At 40.8% G+C, this 17,056-nt stretch overlaps 1 long non-coding RNA gene across 3 annotated transcripts; it reads right to left on the reverse strand.

Moving 5' to 3' along the window:
• Positions 1-937: 937 nt before the first annotated feature.
• LOC144365353 (uncharacterized) lies at positions 938-16,851 on the reverse strand. Of its 3 annotated transcripts, XR_013423664.1 has the most exons (4): positions 12,446-16,851; positions 11,953-12,033; positions 4,320-4,450; positions 938-1,200 (listed from the first exon to the last, which is right to left on the reverse strand). It is a non-coding gene; the product is annotated as an uncharacterized LOC144365353 (long non-coding RNA). The 3 variants fall into 3 exon arrangements; XR_013423665.1 differs by lacking the exons at positions 11,953-12,033; positions 12,446-16,851 and adding an exon at positions 11,449-11,937 and having other exon boundaries at positions 938-4,450; XR_013423666.1 differs by lacking the exons at positions 11,953-12,033; positions 12,446-16,851 and adding an exon at positions 6,184-11,438 and having other exon boundaries at positions 938-4,450.
• Positions 16,852-17,056: the final 205 nt, after the last annotated feature.

Here is a 17,056-nt window from a genome sequence, read left to right on the forward strand (position 1 = left end):
GAGGAGCCTCATGCTGTTTTCCATAAAGTTTGGACTCAGGGTACAAAGGTTTCCTTTTCTTCACATCCTCACCAGGACCTGCGTCTTTCTCTTTTTGATAGTAGTCTAACATGTAAGAGGTCATACATATCCACTATGGTTTTGATTTGCTTTTCCTTGATAATTAGTGATATTGAATATCCTTTTATATACCTGTTGCTCATTTATATTTCTTCCTTAGCGAAGCATTTATTCATGTCTTACCCATTTTAAAACTGGGCTGTTTGTTTTGTTGTTACTGCTTTTGCTGTTGAGTTGCATGAGTTCCTTATATATTTTGGCCTCTATCCACCTCCAGTTAGAACTATTATTAAAGTGAATCACTGTTAGTGACAACAATATGTAAGTTAGGAGATTCTACTACTAAGGAGTTTATGGATCTAAGAAGGACAAATAACAGATTTTGGTTGAATTTTGGTTATACAATATTAGCTTTAAGAACATTTTGGAAATAATGAATCCATGTGACTATGAAGTGACATAATGTGAAGGAATTATTAATTTCTTCAGATATGATAATGCATTATGGTTATAAAGGAGATTTTCTTCATTCTCAGGAAATGAATGTAATGTATTTAGGGGTAAAATGTCAGCTATGATTTTGGTAACCATAAATGGTTTAGTAAAAACTAAATATATACTCACATACAATCATACAAATATGTGCTATCTGTAGTGAAAGGAGGGCAGGGGGTCTGGAAGTAGGAAGGATAGTAGAATGAATTGGAAATTATTACCCTATGTGCACATATGATTACACAAGTCATGTAATTCTACATCATGTACAACCAGGAGAATGAGAAGTTATACTTCGTTTATGTATGATGGGTCAAAATGCATCCTACTGTCATGTATAACTAATTAGAACAAATAAAAAAAGACAAGCAAACAAGACAAATGTTAATAACCATTAAATGTAAGTGATGAGTATATTGATATTTACACACAGTTTTGATTGAGCCTGGAAAGCTCCAAATGGCATATTCCTCTGTCTCCAGCTCACTGACAGTCAGGAGTTTTTATCCATTTCAAACAGACCCACAGTTGATCAGTTAGTGTCCCTGGAGTCTATACACTTGTCATCACAAATGCGCTCTACGTGATTTAAGTCACTTAGCAGCAACAATAGAAGGATGTCCCTTCCGTTCTCATTGTCCAAGCCTTTAAAAGTAAAAGAGATAAGCCTTCAACAGGAACGCAGTTCACACACTTCAGGCCTCTGCCAGAAGGTGACTTTCGCATCTGCCGCTTTTTTTCCTTCTTAGTTTGTTCTCACCTCCCAGTTATCCAAACCCTAATGTAGCAGACTCTAAGTATATGCAGTTTAGATTCAAAATTCAGCTCTAACATGCAGTTGTGTGACTTTGAGCATGGTGCTTGCTTCTCTAAACCTCAGTTTCATTATTTGTAAAATCTCTGCAATAGTAGTGTAGTAAACAGGATAATGGCCTTAAAGGCACCCGTGCCCTTGATCCCTAGAACCTGTGAATATGTTACCTTACCCAGGAAACGGACCGTGTGCTTAAGGTTACAGACCTTGAGGTGGGAGATCATCTAAAAACAAGCAAAACAAAACAAGACAAAAACAAACAAAACTCCCCACAACTTTCCTATGATCTAAAAAGAAAGATGCTATAGTGGAAGAAGGACTTGCTGGGTAATTGTGGAAAAGACTTACATAGTCCTGCAAGGTGACTTTTTTTTTTGGGTACCAGGGATTGAACTCAGGGTGTCTAGACCACCGTGAGCCATTCCCCAACCCCATTTTGTATTTTATTTAGAGACAGGGACTCACTGAGTTGCTTGGCACCTCACTTTTGCTGAGGCTGGCTTTGAACTTGCGATTTCCTGCCTCAGCCTCCCAAACTGCTGAGATTACAGGCATCCACCAAGGTGCCCAGCTATGATAACTTCTTCTGATTAGAATAGATATGTGAATAGGTATCACTAAACAATGCTGATAGAGCCCTCCACAAACTTCAGAATTTTCCTGGTAGCCATATTTTTTAAAAGAAAAAAGTAGGTGTAATTTTTAATAATATCTCATTTAATCCAATAGTATAAGTTGAATACACAATCAGTGAATTTTTTTTATCAAGATCTTTTAATTTATTGTACTAAGTCTTTGAAGTTGTTGAGTGCTTTAAACTTATGGCTGATCTCATTTGAACTAGCCACCTTTCAAGTGCTCCATAGCTATCTGTGGCTCATTGCTACTATATTGACCAGTGCAGATTCTAGAGCATCAAATACATGGCCTCTGGATTGAGGAACATCAGGTGCAATTGAAACAAAAGAACTATACTGAAAAGTGGGAGTTCATAAAAGCTTAAATCCTAAATGTTTCCCTACTGCATTATCCCCCACAACATTGCTTCTTCAACTGGGTTTTCAAAGTTCATGGAGGCCAAGTGTCCACCCTTAAGGCAGCTCTGCAGTGTGAGCAGATAGTCAAAGATCATTAGACATCTGAGGAGAGTGTTTAATGTGAAAGATAAAAGTCAAACAAATTTTAGTTCTCTCTGGGTCTTTCACATTTCTTTGTGGCTTTCAAGCAGAGGCACCGAGTGATTTTTGAAGATATCTTTTCAAGAATGTTTGTGTAGCAAGTATCTTGCTCTGCAGCAAAAGGCAGGTTTATTTTCTGTCTAAGTAGTATACTGTCTTACTTTGGGGCAGAGCTCAGAAAGACTTGTTGTCCATTTTAGAAGATTAGGGTTCCCCAAGCTCGAGGTTCCTCTCCTGTGGCACAACTTAGTGTGCAGGTGAGTATCACTCAGGCTTCTCTCTGTCATCCCAGGAGAAAGATGCTCAGAAAACTGCTACAAATGCTGATACACTGGCTGCTGCTATTTCTTGGAGTTTCTAACCCAGGAATTTCCTGTTTCTTGTCAGTATCCATGTAACTGTAGCAGGCTAACTTGTTTATTCTCTCTCTTTTATCTTCAGAGAAAAAAAAAATTAAAGGCTATTTCACCCATGAAATGAGAATGGAATGCCAAAGAAATGAATGACATAATCATAGTATAAAAATAAGTTTGGGTGAGTTAAAACTGTGATGGCAGAAATGTAAAACTTATTAAAAGTGTCAGAAAACTGAGTTGAGAAAAATAGGACAGAAAAATAAGAATATTAGAACATCCATCTAGAAGATCTAACATCTAAATAATAGAAGTTTCAGAAAGAGAAGAGAAAAAAGAGAAGAAAATAAGTCAACAAAGGAAATAATTTAAGTAAATTTGAAACATGAGTTTTTAAATGGAAATTTCCACTGAATGTAAAGCTTTATGGATAAAAGCAGATCCACACCAAGGCACGTCATCATTAAGTTTCACAGCACTGGGGAAAAGGGAAAAATAAATATTACCAGCTTCCAGAGAACCAAAACAGTTTCCATGCAAAGAGCCAACTATTAAAATTGCTTTGGATCTCTAAACATCCTCAGGAGATGTTTACAGTCAATAGCAAACTGCCTTTAAAATTGAGAGAGGTGTCTTTCCTAGCCAAACTATCAATTGAGTGTGAGAGTAGAATAAAAATATTTTCAAGCATGCAAGGTCTCAGAAAGAAAGATGTCAAAGCAAATGATAAAAAATAAGATAATACAGTAAAAAATATATTCAAGGCAGAAAAAAAATGACAGTGTATAACCTGGTGTCATGGTGAGCAGTGTTTACATGGTCACAATTGTGTAAACAGTTATTGACATATTTTACATTGTGCTGTAACTATATTGAGAAAATAAGGATAGGAGATGGACCTGTAAGACAGTGTGATATGGTGGAAAAAAGTTACATTGATTTTTTTTTTCAGTTCTATCCATTATTGATAATGAAGAAGTAGAAATATAGGCATGTTACTCAGAAGTCTGGAGATATATGTTAAAAGAAACTATTAAAAACTGCTGCATCTGGTTGTCTTTAAGAGCTACAGTGAGCTGGGCATAGAGATCTACTCTTGGTTTGGTAATTAACATGTGGACTATTTAATATTCTGTGCAGGTGCAATTTCCATAAAATAAAAACTCAATTTAACAACAAAATTAAAAAAAAAATAAAAGGAAGATGTCATGTAATTCTGCTTTGTGTTTTGCCATTTCTGCTACCATGGCAGTGGGCAGTTGGCTTCAAATGAGTGGTCAGCTGCAGGGAGGTTGGTGGGGTCCCATGGAAGTTTTCCCAACAGCCTAGGGCAGTAGCGGCAGCCAGTGTATCCCCTGTTCCTCTGAGAAGCCTCCTCAAGAGGCACCATGACTATGAATAAAGCATTCAGGCACCCACCTTCTAAGCTTGTCTCCCAAGGAGGGAGGGGTGTGGGGAAGAACACGGAGAAGGGCTTCCTCTGGTAGAGGGAACAGTGCAATGACAAAAGTGCCCTTAGGTTGACTTCTCATTCCTTCATTCCCAAGATCCTGAAAAAGGAAAGGTCAGTCCATTTTTATTTCCTGACTGTTAAAAGTCAGGATGTTTATAATCAGGCACAGAACACAGCTACTTGGGTATAATAATCAGTGCTATAGAATCTTAGATTATTTCCCCGACATGGGAGCTGGTCATCATAGTTCCATTAACTGTAGGGTTTGGGGAAGTTCTACCAGATGCTCAGTAAACAAAATGCCTTGTCCTTGGCCCTGAGTAGGAAAAAGAAGGAGATAAATTATGAAAACTCATGATTAGGATTATGAAATGCCTACATTATAGGAATCAGGAAGGGAAATATCTCATTGGTTACAGCATTAATGAGAGAAGACTTCATGGCTGAGATGGACCAATGAAGGATTTCCATAGGCAAAAATGGTTAGGAAGAACATTCCAGTCAAAGAGAATAGCTTGAATAAATGTACAGAAATTTGGAAAGACAAAAGTTGAGTGCCAGCTATGTGTTTCTGTTAATATACACCCCCAAATGGTAATAAAGACCAAATTCTCCCTTTCTGTAAATTGACCCAGGGTCACAGACTAGTTAATAGCAGGAGGAAGATTTAAACCCCAGGTCTGCCTGACGTAAAATCTGTGTTTTTGCATAGATTTCCCACCATCTGTGCTGCCTTTTATGCAGACACAACAAAGTTCAAGGCTATTCAGGAAATAATTTTGGGCTCCCTCCAAGGCAGCCCAGATAAAACTCAAGTGTGAGTAGCTCATTTTGAAGTTAATTCCAGGAGAGTTTGGAAAGAGAATGGGGAAATGAGACAGGGAAGGAAACAGGCAACAGGCCACTATGGGCAACTGGAACTGAGCCTGCAGGGGACTTCTGGGATCCAGCGTGTAACCTGCAGCTCAGAGTCACCCCTAGCAGGGGAGAGAAAGCTGGGCTAATCATGTATGGCAGCCATTGATTAAAAGATGTTGGGGGTGAGCCAGGATTGATGGTGCATGCCTGTAACCCCAGTGGCTCGAGAGGCTGAGGCAGGAGGATTGCAAGTTCAAAGCCAGCCTCAGTAAAAGTGAGATGCTAAGCAACTCAGTGAGACCCTGTCTCTAAATAAAATACAGAATAGGGCTGGGGATGTGACTCAGCGGTCGATTTCAATCATATATGTGTGTGGGGGGGGTGAGGGGAGGGTTCATTCCCCAACACTTTAACCAAGAGTTTTCCCTAATAAATTATTTTACTCTTCTAATCTGAAATAATAAAAAAATTTGTTCAATTCATCCAACTGTACCCTTTAGATATGTGCAGTTTATTATATGCCAATTATACCTAAATAAAGGGAAAGGGGGAAGCAGAAAGAAGCATTAAAGTGTATCTAAAATAAAACTGATCAACTGTGAAGTAGATCATTACCAAAAAGCATCCACAGCATTTGGCCTGCAACAGAGTAAAAGGGACGTTTTTTTTCCTAGTGCTAAATGGGGCCTATCTTAATGCATCTAAATTTCTAGCAGCCTCTTTCATTCCAGAAGGGCACAGAACAAAAGGCCTGTAGGGACTTAGCCAGTAAATCAATAGTTTTGACTAGGAATATGTGTGTAATGGTAGTTCTGAATACATGAAAATAATATGAAGTCAGTATTATTTCTAAAATTAAGAGGAATCAAATACGTGAAGCCTGTACTTGAAGTATCAGTGCTTATTATCATAGTTTTTTTTTCTGTCCTACTGTGATGATTTAACAAGGTTCATGGTACTAGGCACGCCTACCCTATTTTTGTCTGGAGAATTGCAGTCTGGAAAAATGTGATCCGTGCAAAGTTGAGTCAGTAGTCTGCTACTATGACAGCATTGAAAAGGAGGAAAATGATTGAACTGGCAAAAAATTTGACAAGAGAAGCCAACAGAAACCAAGCTCCTTGGCTATTCTAACTCAGAGTGTTGTTTGAGCTTGGTAGCACACGACACTGGGCTGAGTGTATTTTGTTTTCCTTTCAGGTCCACTCTCCACCCTTCTTCAGAAGATCTGTGCCCTTTACAGACTGCTCCTACAGCTGAGTGCAGAGGAGGACACGGCTGAGCTGCGATGAGGATGCTCATTAATTTCTCCAGATTCACATCTTCCCTGCTCTTCTTGTGGTCATTTATGAACCACACCAGCCAGCTCCTTTGTGCTCCACATCTGGTTAGAGAGCCAGTGAGATGCTCTGGCAGAGGTCAGAGGAAGAGAGGAAAATGAGGTTGAGGTAATCCCTGCCCCACCCTGCACCCTAGGGCCCTGAGTTCCAGAGATGGCTCCTCCCAATAAGCCAAGCTCCTGGCAAGCAGGCAGCTGTCCTGCAGGGCTTCCAGGTCAAGAGCCAGTCTCTCTACTGGACCTCAGGGTGGTAACAGCTATCTGTGGCTTGCTATTACCACTGCTTACTGGGTACTTTTAACCCATCTTTGTAAATCATCCCTTCACTAAAATCTCCTGTTTCACTGTGCCGTTTGTTTCAGGTAGAGACTAACTGGAAGCTTGTGGTTTAGAGGATGTTTTCTCAGTATTTCCACAGGGCCGGTGGGGAAGATCATTTACCTGCTCTTCGTTACACCTCACTTGGCTCAGCTCCAGTCTGGAAAAGAGCCCAGCTGGGCTTTCCTCTGTCCTGTTATTCATTCATTACTCTGGTGTGGTTACTAAGGGTTAGAGTCCGTTACTATGATATCAGCTTCAGTTAGGAAGGTTGGAGTGCACCCTGCCTACCAACAAGCCTACTCACTCGAGAGTCAACCCTCTATCCTCAGAGAGCCTGGATAGCCAGACAGCTTCAGTGCTTCACTTTCTGCTAAGTGCAAAGCGTCAAAAGGCTTCTCTTCTGTAGAATCTGCCTTTTTAGGTTCCTGTCTGGTTAATTAGAAGAATATTACTCAAAGAATAGTCTGGGGACCACTGCTGTGGGCTGACAGAGCTTGCACCAGAATAAATCAGCTATGTTCAGTGGATATTAGACCCATGGAGCTTGCATCAGAATAAATCAGCTATGTTCTGCTATGTTCTTCCCCGATCCCTGCAGTAGTGAGACTTTCCTGATGACAGAAGCAGTGTTGATTTACCTTCTTGCATAAGCTCTTTCTCTCATCACACTCATTACAAATGGGAAACAGACATTTCTTAGACTGGGATTGGGTACTGAGAGTATAGAGGACTGTGAAGTCAGGCCTGGGTAATAAAATAAGTCATCATTTTTTCATGTTGGGCTCTGCAGAATCTTGAACACCCTGCTTGTTAAGAGTGGAAGCTGTTGAGAGATTTGCAAATCTCTCATGAACATGTTAAAGGCTCTGATAAATTCTGCAATAAATGGATTTGCTTACTTTTGTTTAGCACAGAATTCCCTATACTTGTTTGAAATGATTTTGTCCTGTCATGGCTAGTACCATTTGTGAAATTGGTGTCCTGTGAAACTTTCGCTGGAGGTGCTCAGCTAGTTGACCTCTAGAATCTCTCTGAGTGTATTCATACCTTTCCCCTTCTACCAGAAATACCTTACAATCACGATTTTTTTTTTACTCTCTTCATTGTTCTACCTTTTCCAAAATGCCATATGATTAAAATCACATAGTATATGATCATTTCAGATCACCTTCGTTCACTTGGCAAAAGGCATTTTTACATTTCTTCATGTTTTTCATGACTTGATAGCTCATTTCTTTTTAGTGCTAAATAACATTTCATTATCTGGATGTACCATAGTTTATTTTTCCATTCACCCTCTAAGGAACCTCTTGGTTGCTTCTAAGTTTGGGAAACCATAGAAAACTACCATAGAGGGGCTGGGATTGTGGCTCAGCCATAGAGTGCTCCCCTAGCACGGGTGGGACCCGGGTTCTATTCTCAGCACCATATAAAAATAAAGGCATTGTGTTTTGTCCATCTACACCTAAAAAATAAATATTAAAAAAAGAAAGCCACTGTAGATAACCAAATGCAGGTTTCTGGGTGGACATAAATTTTTAGCTCCTTTGGATAAATACCAAGGAGTGTGATAATGGCTCAATCTAAGGTTCAGGGTATGTTGAATTTTAGAAGAAACTGCCAAATTGTCTTCCATAGAATCTGTGTTATTTTGCATGCCCACCAACAGTGATGTTCCACATTCTTCTCAGCATTGGTACTGTCAGTGCTGTGGACTTTGGCCATTCTGATAGATGCACAGTAGGATCTCATTATTGTTTTAATTTGCAATTCTCTAATGACATGTTTTGGAATATGTTTTCATATGCTTACTTGCTATCTGTATATCTTCTATGGTGATATATGTGCAGGCATTTTTGCCAATTTTTAATTGGGTTGCTCGTTTTCTCATTGTTTTCAGAGTTCTTTGTATATTTTGGATTGTAATACTTTATTAGATGTGTCTTTTGCAAACATTTTCTCTGTGTCTTGACAGTATCTTTTGCAAAAAAAAAGGTTTGTAAACTTCTCATTTGTTTCTTATTTTAGTCTATCAATTATTTCTTTCCCAAATATATGGCTTTGGTTATTGTATCTAAAATCACTTTACCATACCCAAAGTCATCTAGGTTTTCTCCTGTGTTATCTTTTAGGAGTTCAAAATCTCTGATTCATTTTGAGATTTTGAACTCCTAAATTTAATTTTATGGTAAGGATATAAGGTCTGGGCCTGGGGACGTGTGTGTGTGTATATGTGTGTATGTGTCTAGATATCCAATTATTCCAGTAAAATTTATTGAAAAGTTTATCTTTGTTATTTGCATTGTCTTTGTTATTTTGTCAATCATCAGTTGATCATATTTATATGGGAATATTTCTGGGCTCTGTATTCTGTTCCATTGATTCCCCAGCTTTATAGTAAGTCTCACAGTTGAGTATTGTATACCTATAGTTTTGTTTTTCTTAAATTTTGAGTGGACTATTCTGGACATTTTCAATCCCTGGGTACACTTTAGACTTTGTTGACACCAATAAAATAACTTTCTAAGACTTTGATTGCAATTGCTTTGAATCTATAAGTTGAGAAGTGACATCTTCACAGTCATGAGTCTTACTGTCCATGAACATGGAATACATCTTTACTTATTAGCTCTTTTTAAATTTCTTTCACCAGAGTTTTATAGTTTCCCCTCATATAGATCTCATACATATTTTGCTATATTTAAATGTAAGTATTTCATATGGAGGTTGTTAATGTAAAAGGTAATAGGTTTTTGAGGTTCAATTCCACTTTCTCATTTTACTATTGTTTAGCGGGGGTGGTTATACCTTGATGTCAATCTAGCTTCTTAATATATTTTTATGAATTTGGTAGGTAACTTAACCTCTTTCTCTTCAGGTTTCTCATTTGAAAAATTAGGATGATAATAAGAGTACCTACATGTGAAGTACACAGCAAAAGGATGCCACTTCTTTATTCCTTGGTAATAGTGGCCACATTTATGGGCTTTTAGGTGCCAGATGGTAAGGAATGAAGTTTTTAGTTGACATGATAAGGAGAGATTGGTGTTAGAGGGAGTGTTGGGGGCATGATATGAAAGAGAAGAAACACCATTCAAGGAGCAAAGAATGGCAGAATGGCAAAGGCTGAAGTTTAGTTCAAAACTAACTTCATCTCTTCCATTTCCATTTGCTTATACTAAGTCTAATTGATTACTTCAGAAAACCTCTGAACATCCGGAACGCCGAGGAGGAAGGGAGTAGGGACTGATATTTCATTTCTCCCTTCTCTCCCTCTGAGGAATTCGGGGCTTCATTGTGATCCACCTCCCTACTCCCTCACTGTCTCCCTGGCAGGGACTCCATAAACCCCAGTTACTTAAACGAAAGAAGCCAGCTCAGATTCAAAACTCAGCCAAGTTCCATCTGAGTCAGCCAGAACCCCACATGACATTCTAGTCTAGGTGTAGAAGAAGGCATTTTAAGCTCAGTTGGGTGTCTTACACATCTAGAAAATGCCAGAGGAAGGGACTACAATAGCAGCTGAAGGCAGGTCATGGGAGTAACAATCCTACTTGCTATTTGTTCTGGTCTTCCTGCCCAACCAGTAGGACAACACAGGGACACGTATTACCTGTTTTACAGAGAAGTTCAGTGACCTTCTCAAGGTTGCAAAACTTGGAAGAAAATGTTGAGGCATTCTGGTGCCCATTTTTGTGTTTTTGCTTCTTTCTTTCTTTGGTCTTAATGACTTGTTGATGGCCTCTGGCTATTTAAACTGCTATACTTAGTTTTATAACCTTGATTAGATTAAATTGATATGAGAAAAAAGAATCTATTTATGACCTCAAAGTAAAGAAAGATTTTTTTCAATAAGTCATGAAAGCAGCAACTACAAAGGAAATGACTATTTATAGTGATTTTTTTGTTGTTAAATGTAAGCTTTTAAATTTAATGTGAAAATAACAGCTACTGACTGGGAGAAGAAAATGGATCTTTATATGATCATTAAAGAAAAAGTATCTGGCACATAAAAATAATTTTTACAAATCAATAGGATGAAAAATGAAAATATCCAGTAGAAAAATAGACCAACAATATAAACCAGACACTTACACAAAAGAAATATAGAATGTGAAATAGATAAAGCAACAATCCTTTTGACTAGTAATCAGGAAAATGCAAATTAAAACAACCATGATATCCCATTTATCCATAGTATTTTTAATATGTAGGGGTTTTAGGCTTTTCTATTTCTGTTAATCTGGTGACTATGGAATGGTAACTGAGGATGGAGAAGAGGGACATTTCCAATGTGGAAGTGATGCAACTTGGATATTCATTCCATGTGGAAAATGAGAGAAAGGAATAATCAAAGATAATTTAAAAGATTTGCCACTTGAAAAATGAGGTGGCTGATGTCATTGAGAGCACAGAGGGAAGATAGTCTCTGGTAGGAGAGAGGTACAGATTGGGGTTGAGGTTCTCATGGGTCATTCAGGCATGGACATGTGGTACGAATGTAGGTTCAGCCTTGGAAAGGTGCTGATTAGCGTTCAACCCTGTGATTGGCATCTCACATGTGCCAGTGCACCCACCTGCCCACCCTCTGCACTTTCCTTCAGACTGTTAACTCTTCCGTCTCCTATGGCTTGATGTTCATATCAACTCTGCCTGCTTTGGCATTGCTCGTTGGACTCCCCATTCTGGTGATACAGACATTGCTCCTTTTCTCTTCATTTTAATTTCTTGATGATACATCCTCAAGGCTAAACCACTAGAAGTCAGAGAGGAAAGGAGCTTGGCTGATGGAAGTCTTTAAGAATCAGCCTCCTAGGGAAAAGGCAAGCCAGACAGTGTAGAGAATCAACCTTTCCTTGATGAGGGGAGTACAAATTGGGAATAACCAGGAGAGCCATATTTGGTCCAAGAGTGAAAATATAACCCAGTTCATGTCAGCTGGGGGATGGAGGACTATGGCCAGCTCAACCAAAGTTGTGGTTCACGGGCCAGGTTAAAAGAATTGGCTACCAGAAGAAAGAAATAAGGAAGTTTGCTTGGCCTTGAAACCTACCTCTAAATCTCAACCAAGCTGTACTTACCCCAGAAGAAGATGCAGCAAATCTATTCACCGAGAGGAGAGGGCACAGATGCTCTGAAGTTCCGATGCTCATGGAGGAGCTCTGAGAAGAAGAGGTAGCCCAAACCAGAGTGAGAGCCAGTGGTCAGAGTGATGGGAAGAAAATGAGGAGAGTGTGGTAACTGAAGCTGAGGGTCAGGAGAGTTTCAAGGAGGAAATGCCCACAGCAAAAATACCAAACTAATGAAACTGCTGGAAGAGGATAAGGGGGAAGGGAAGGCAAGGAGGGTCGCTCACCATTATGGTTTGGGGAGGTAATGGAGTCTACTGAAGGGGTTCACTAAAGGTAAAGAAAGAAGAGAAAGATAGGACAGTGAGGAAAGAGTAACAAAATTATCAGGAAGGAACTGAGAAGGTAGGCTCAGTCCATCCCACCCTAAAACAGCTTTGGAGGAGAGAAGATTTGGATTATGCCAGATAATTACGGTTATTTTAAAACAGGAATAAAATCTTACATTAACCTCTTTCAATGACATCTTTACAGGGAACCCATGGGATTCTGGAGCCTCCATAATTCGCCATCCTCAAATTATAGCCCGTCACACTGTCTTTCTAGGGGGAAGGAGGAAGGGAGAGGAACAGCCCACGGTGGTTCCACTGCAAAACTGGACATGGAAGGCAGAGGTGGTGACAGAGAGCGTCACAGCCTGGGTGACTTGAGGGCCCCGTGCCAGTCCCAGTTCACTGCCAAACAAGGGGCCAGCCACCCAAGTGTCCCCAGGCTTTGTTTAGGGGACAGCTCTGTCTGCCAATCTGATCCCTAAAGACAGGGAGGGAGGAAGAGCCTAAGGATTCTGTCCGTCCTTCGGTCATCGAGGGTCCTCTGAAGTGAAGGCCCGGTGGCATCTTATTGCTGGTACTCACAGGCATGCTTGCTGCCCAGCTGGGGTCTCTGGGCTGTGCTCTCCAAGGCCCAGATGGACTCCAGAACACTTTACCTGGCTTCCCTTTTCACAGGTTCACCTGGAGCAAAGGTAGCAGCTCTGCTGGGGCAGCAGGGAATCCCTAGAAGGCAAGAAGCTGGCACAGTGCTTAGAGCATGAGCTCATAAAGCGGGCAGGGCCTGCCCAGGATGCAAAGTCTGAAGCTGGGTAGCTGTGCTGGAAGCCGGAGCCCATTTGGAAAAGTTGCCCAAATCACTCAGACAAGCAATTCTTGGGGGGAATTTCAGTTGTCCCCAAATTACCTTTTAATTTGAAAACAATCAGGAGGCAGGTCAGAGGGTTTTTCATCACTCGGCAGTAAGTGGCCCTGCGTGGTGGTCCTGGAGTGCCTGGGCTCGGTTGCTACAGGCTCCAATTAGGTCTGAGAAATGGTTGCTGGTGGCTGCCAGCTGGGGAGGAACCAAGCAGCTCATCACTCCTTGTCTAATCAACCTAAGGGGCCGCGGCACCAAGCAAAGCAAGACCAATGGTACCATTCATCACATGGAGTTTTCCAAACACTGGCAGAAGCTCATGGCTTCTGCAGCAAATCTATTCACTGAGGGTGTAAGATGATGCCACTCAGAGGTTCCTGAAAGTAGAGACGCTCAGGCCATAGCAAGCATAAGTGGCTGAATGACCCTGAACAATTTCTGTGTATCTTCCCAGGCAGGTGGAGGGTGAAGAAAGCTTTCAATGGAAACCCAGGAAGAAAATGTGTGGCCACTTTTTGGAGGAGGCCTTAGGATATGGGCTCTGCATCAGGCTCCTAGCTGGGTGATCATGGGCAATGGTCTGACCTTACAAGCCTCAGTGTCCCCAGTTATAAAATGGGGTGATCAGAGTGCTGAATTCATAGGCTGGTGGTGAAAATAAATAAGAGACTCCTGACTTGAGCACTGGGTGTGATGAATGATCAGAGAGAATCATGTGAGTAATAAGCAACACACACTCCTGAGGCTCTGAGAGGGTTAGGGTTAGGGTTAGCCATGGCAAGGCACTGTGCATTGAGCCTAAGAAAGGGTTTTTAAAATATCAGATGTTACCAGTAGGCCCTCTCTTTGAGGAAGACTTGGAGGCTTCCCAAAGTGCTGGTTTGCCCGAGTTCAAAGAAGCTAGGACTAAAATCCAGGACTTTTGATTTTAAATTGTATCTTAATATCATAGTATATAAGTCATTTAAAAAAATCATGTCAAATATCTTCTAAAGCAAAAACATGTGAGGCATAGATGTTAGAAAAGAAAGGGGGTATCAGTGAATGCTCCTGCTCCCTAGAGTAGGGTTTCACATCAGTGTGACCTAAGCTATATATTGCATGCACCTAGCCTGGAAGACATTCTCTGACCACCCGCCTCGTAAGTCCCACACCTAGAGCCATAGGTGACATTTGAAAAAGGCACCTTTGCAATCACCTTCTCTGCAATATTTCCTTTCCTTTTGCCTTGATGTGCCTACGCAAGAGTCACACACATCTTTGTGTTATATTTCTTTCTTGAAAAATCACTTTCACTGAAATATATGAGATTATTTAAGAAGCATAAAGTCCTGGACAAAAACACTTAGAAAGAATTAATACCCCAGAAAAAGGATTTCCAAACAGAGGCTCTTGAAATCTGTTTAAGAGGAGTTGACCCCTCAAGGCTTAAGTCTCCAGGCAGATGACCCTTCAGTGATTTTCTTATACCCCATCAAGATGTGGCCTACATTCTCCAAGATTCCTCCTTCCTGTCCACTAACACCTCCTTTTCCTCATCACTCTGTGGAGGTAATTATCTTCTGTTATGGCATTCGTTCATTCACATACTTAAGCCTCACTTGAGGGCAGGGTCAGTGCCATGGTTTGGATGTGGTTTGAATGAGTCCCCCGAAGATTCATGTGCTAGAAACTCGGTCACCAGTATGGTGATGTTGAGAAGTGGTAGAACCTTTGAGTTGGGGCCTTGTAGAAGGAACTAGGTGGTAGGATTTCACCCTCAGAATGGATTAATGCTAGTTTCACGAAATGAGTTAGCTGTCACAAGTGGGTTGTTATAAAAAGAATGAGTCTGGCCCCTGAATCTCTCTGGCTTCCCATCTCACTGTGTGACTTCTTCTGAACAAGCTCTTGCCATTGTGATATCCTGTGCCATGGGTCTCTTACAAGGGGCTGAAAAGATGGGGCTGCCTAATCTTGGACTTTCAGCTTCCAACACTTGAGCTAAATAAACCTCTTTTCTTTGCATATGACCCAGCCTCTGATATTTTGTTATAACACTAGAGAATGGACTGAAACAGTCAATATCTTACTACTCCTGTGGCAGGCAGAACCCAGGATGGATGGTATTGCAACCTAATGCCCTGGAAGAGGAATAGAGTGCTCCTGTGTATTTTGGATCCTATTGTTTAGGGAAAACATTTGATTTTACCAAACAGTATTTAATTTTCTTCCATCTACATTACTCAAAAGTTATCTAGTGGGTCCCTGCCCCTTGGACATTCAGATCAAATTAACTCAATCTCAATCTCCCAAATTTGTAACTGCTGTTTGCCTCTGAACCTATGAACTCCCAGAAGCACAGTTTCTCATTAGGTCTCCCTTCTATGAATGTTAGCTCCATGTTGTAACATATTAGGAAACTCCAGCCCTTTCTCTGGGTTCCACCAAAAAGAAAACATAAACAGAAGTCATTTATGATTTTGAAGTAAAAATGCTTATGACACAGGAAATGAGGGGCTATAGTTTGGGTCTGGAAGGCCCATCAAAGGCCCGTGTGTTGAAGGTGCGTGGTGTTATTGGGAGGAGGTGGATCCTTTAAGAGGTGGGTCCCAGGAGGTGAAAGGAAGTTGGGTCTTTGGGAGCATGCCTTTGAAAGGGACATTGGGACCTCTGCTAGCTTCTTAGCCACTAAAAGGTAAACAGCTGTGCTCTACTACATGCTCCCTGTCATAATAATGGTCTGCCTCACTACAGGCCCCAAAGCACCAGAGCCTAGTGACATGGACTGAAACTGTGAGCCAAAATAAACCTTTCCTCCTTGTAAGTAGATTACCTCAGGTATTTTGTCACAGTAGTAGAAAGCTGACCAGCATAGCAAGGAATTTCATGTGGAAGAGCAGCCTCCCCACTCCTCTTTCATGGCCTTGGCTGCCACCTGAGTGGGCCATTTCACCAGCTGGTACTCTCACCTCTGTGTACTTTGCTCCATGCTCTCTTTCCCTCCTCTTTTTATTTATCTCCTCATTCCCTTTTATCTCCAAAGCAAAAAAAAAAAAAAAAAAATGAATTTCTCTGTACATCCAATAAAGACCAACTTTATGTTTTTCTTTGAAGTTTTACGGTCAAGAAACACTCAAATCTTCAGTATCCTGAGAACATTTCTAAACAATAGCTATCAAGGGGTTGGGGTTGTGGCTCAGTGATAGAGCACTTGCTTAGCATGAGTGAGGCTCTGGGTTCGATCCTTAGCACCACATTTAAAAAAAACAACAAATAAATAAATGAATAAAATAAAGGTCCATTAACATCTAAAAAATATTTTTAAAAAACAATAGCTATCAAGTAATAAAATTTTGTTTCGGTTCACTAGATAAAGATCCCAAGCAGTTTGTAAATATTGCTAGTTAGGAAGTTCTTTCAATCCTGTCTCATATCAAGAGAAAGTGCACGTTTTGGTATGCTGAGGCAAAGTCAAAATAAAGAGAAATGCTCAGTTCACCATCTAGGGTCTCTTATGAACAAAAGTGAAAACCCTGCCAAAGTTACAAACATCCAAGTCAGAATGTCTCCCAAGACACATGCTCTCGGGGCCTGAGGAGTTCTTTTCTGCCTTCGATCACTCCTTCTCTCATTTTCCTTCCCTTTTGATGAAAAAGAATCCAACCTCCAATTGAAATAGACAAAAGGGAAAAGTAGGGCATCTCCCTAGCTCTGAGGTTTGCTCTTCCCCAAGCCCCCCTCTTCCACTGCCCTTACACGTAGGAGTGAAGATGTGCTGATGTGCAGAGGCACCGATGTGAGCAGGCTGGCATGCAGAAGTCAAGGCTCTCAGCTCTGGAGCTGGGGAAGGACTGTGCCCTGTGGGGGAGAAAGGAGAGGGATCACATTAACTAGGGTCCATGGACAACTGCTTCACTCACAGCTTCTCTGACCTGAATTTTGCTTG

This window comes from Ictidomys tridecemlineatus, chromosome 1 (assembly GCF_052094955.1).
Source record: "Ictidomys tridecemlineatus isolate mIctTri1 chromosome 1, mIctTri1.hap1, whole genome shotgun sequence".
Taxonomy (NCBI): domain Eukaryota; kingdom Metazoa; phylum Chordata; class Mammalia; order Rodentia; family Sciuridae; genus Ictidomys; species Ictidomys tridecemlineatus.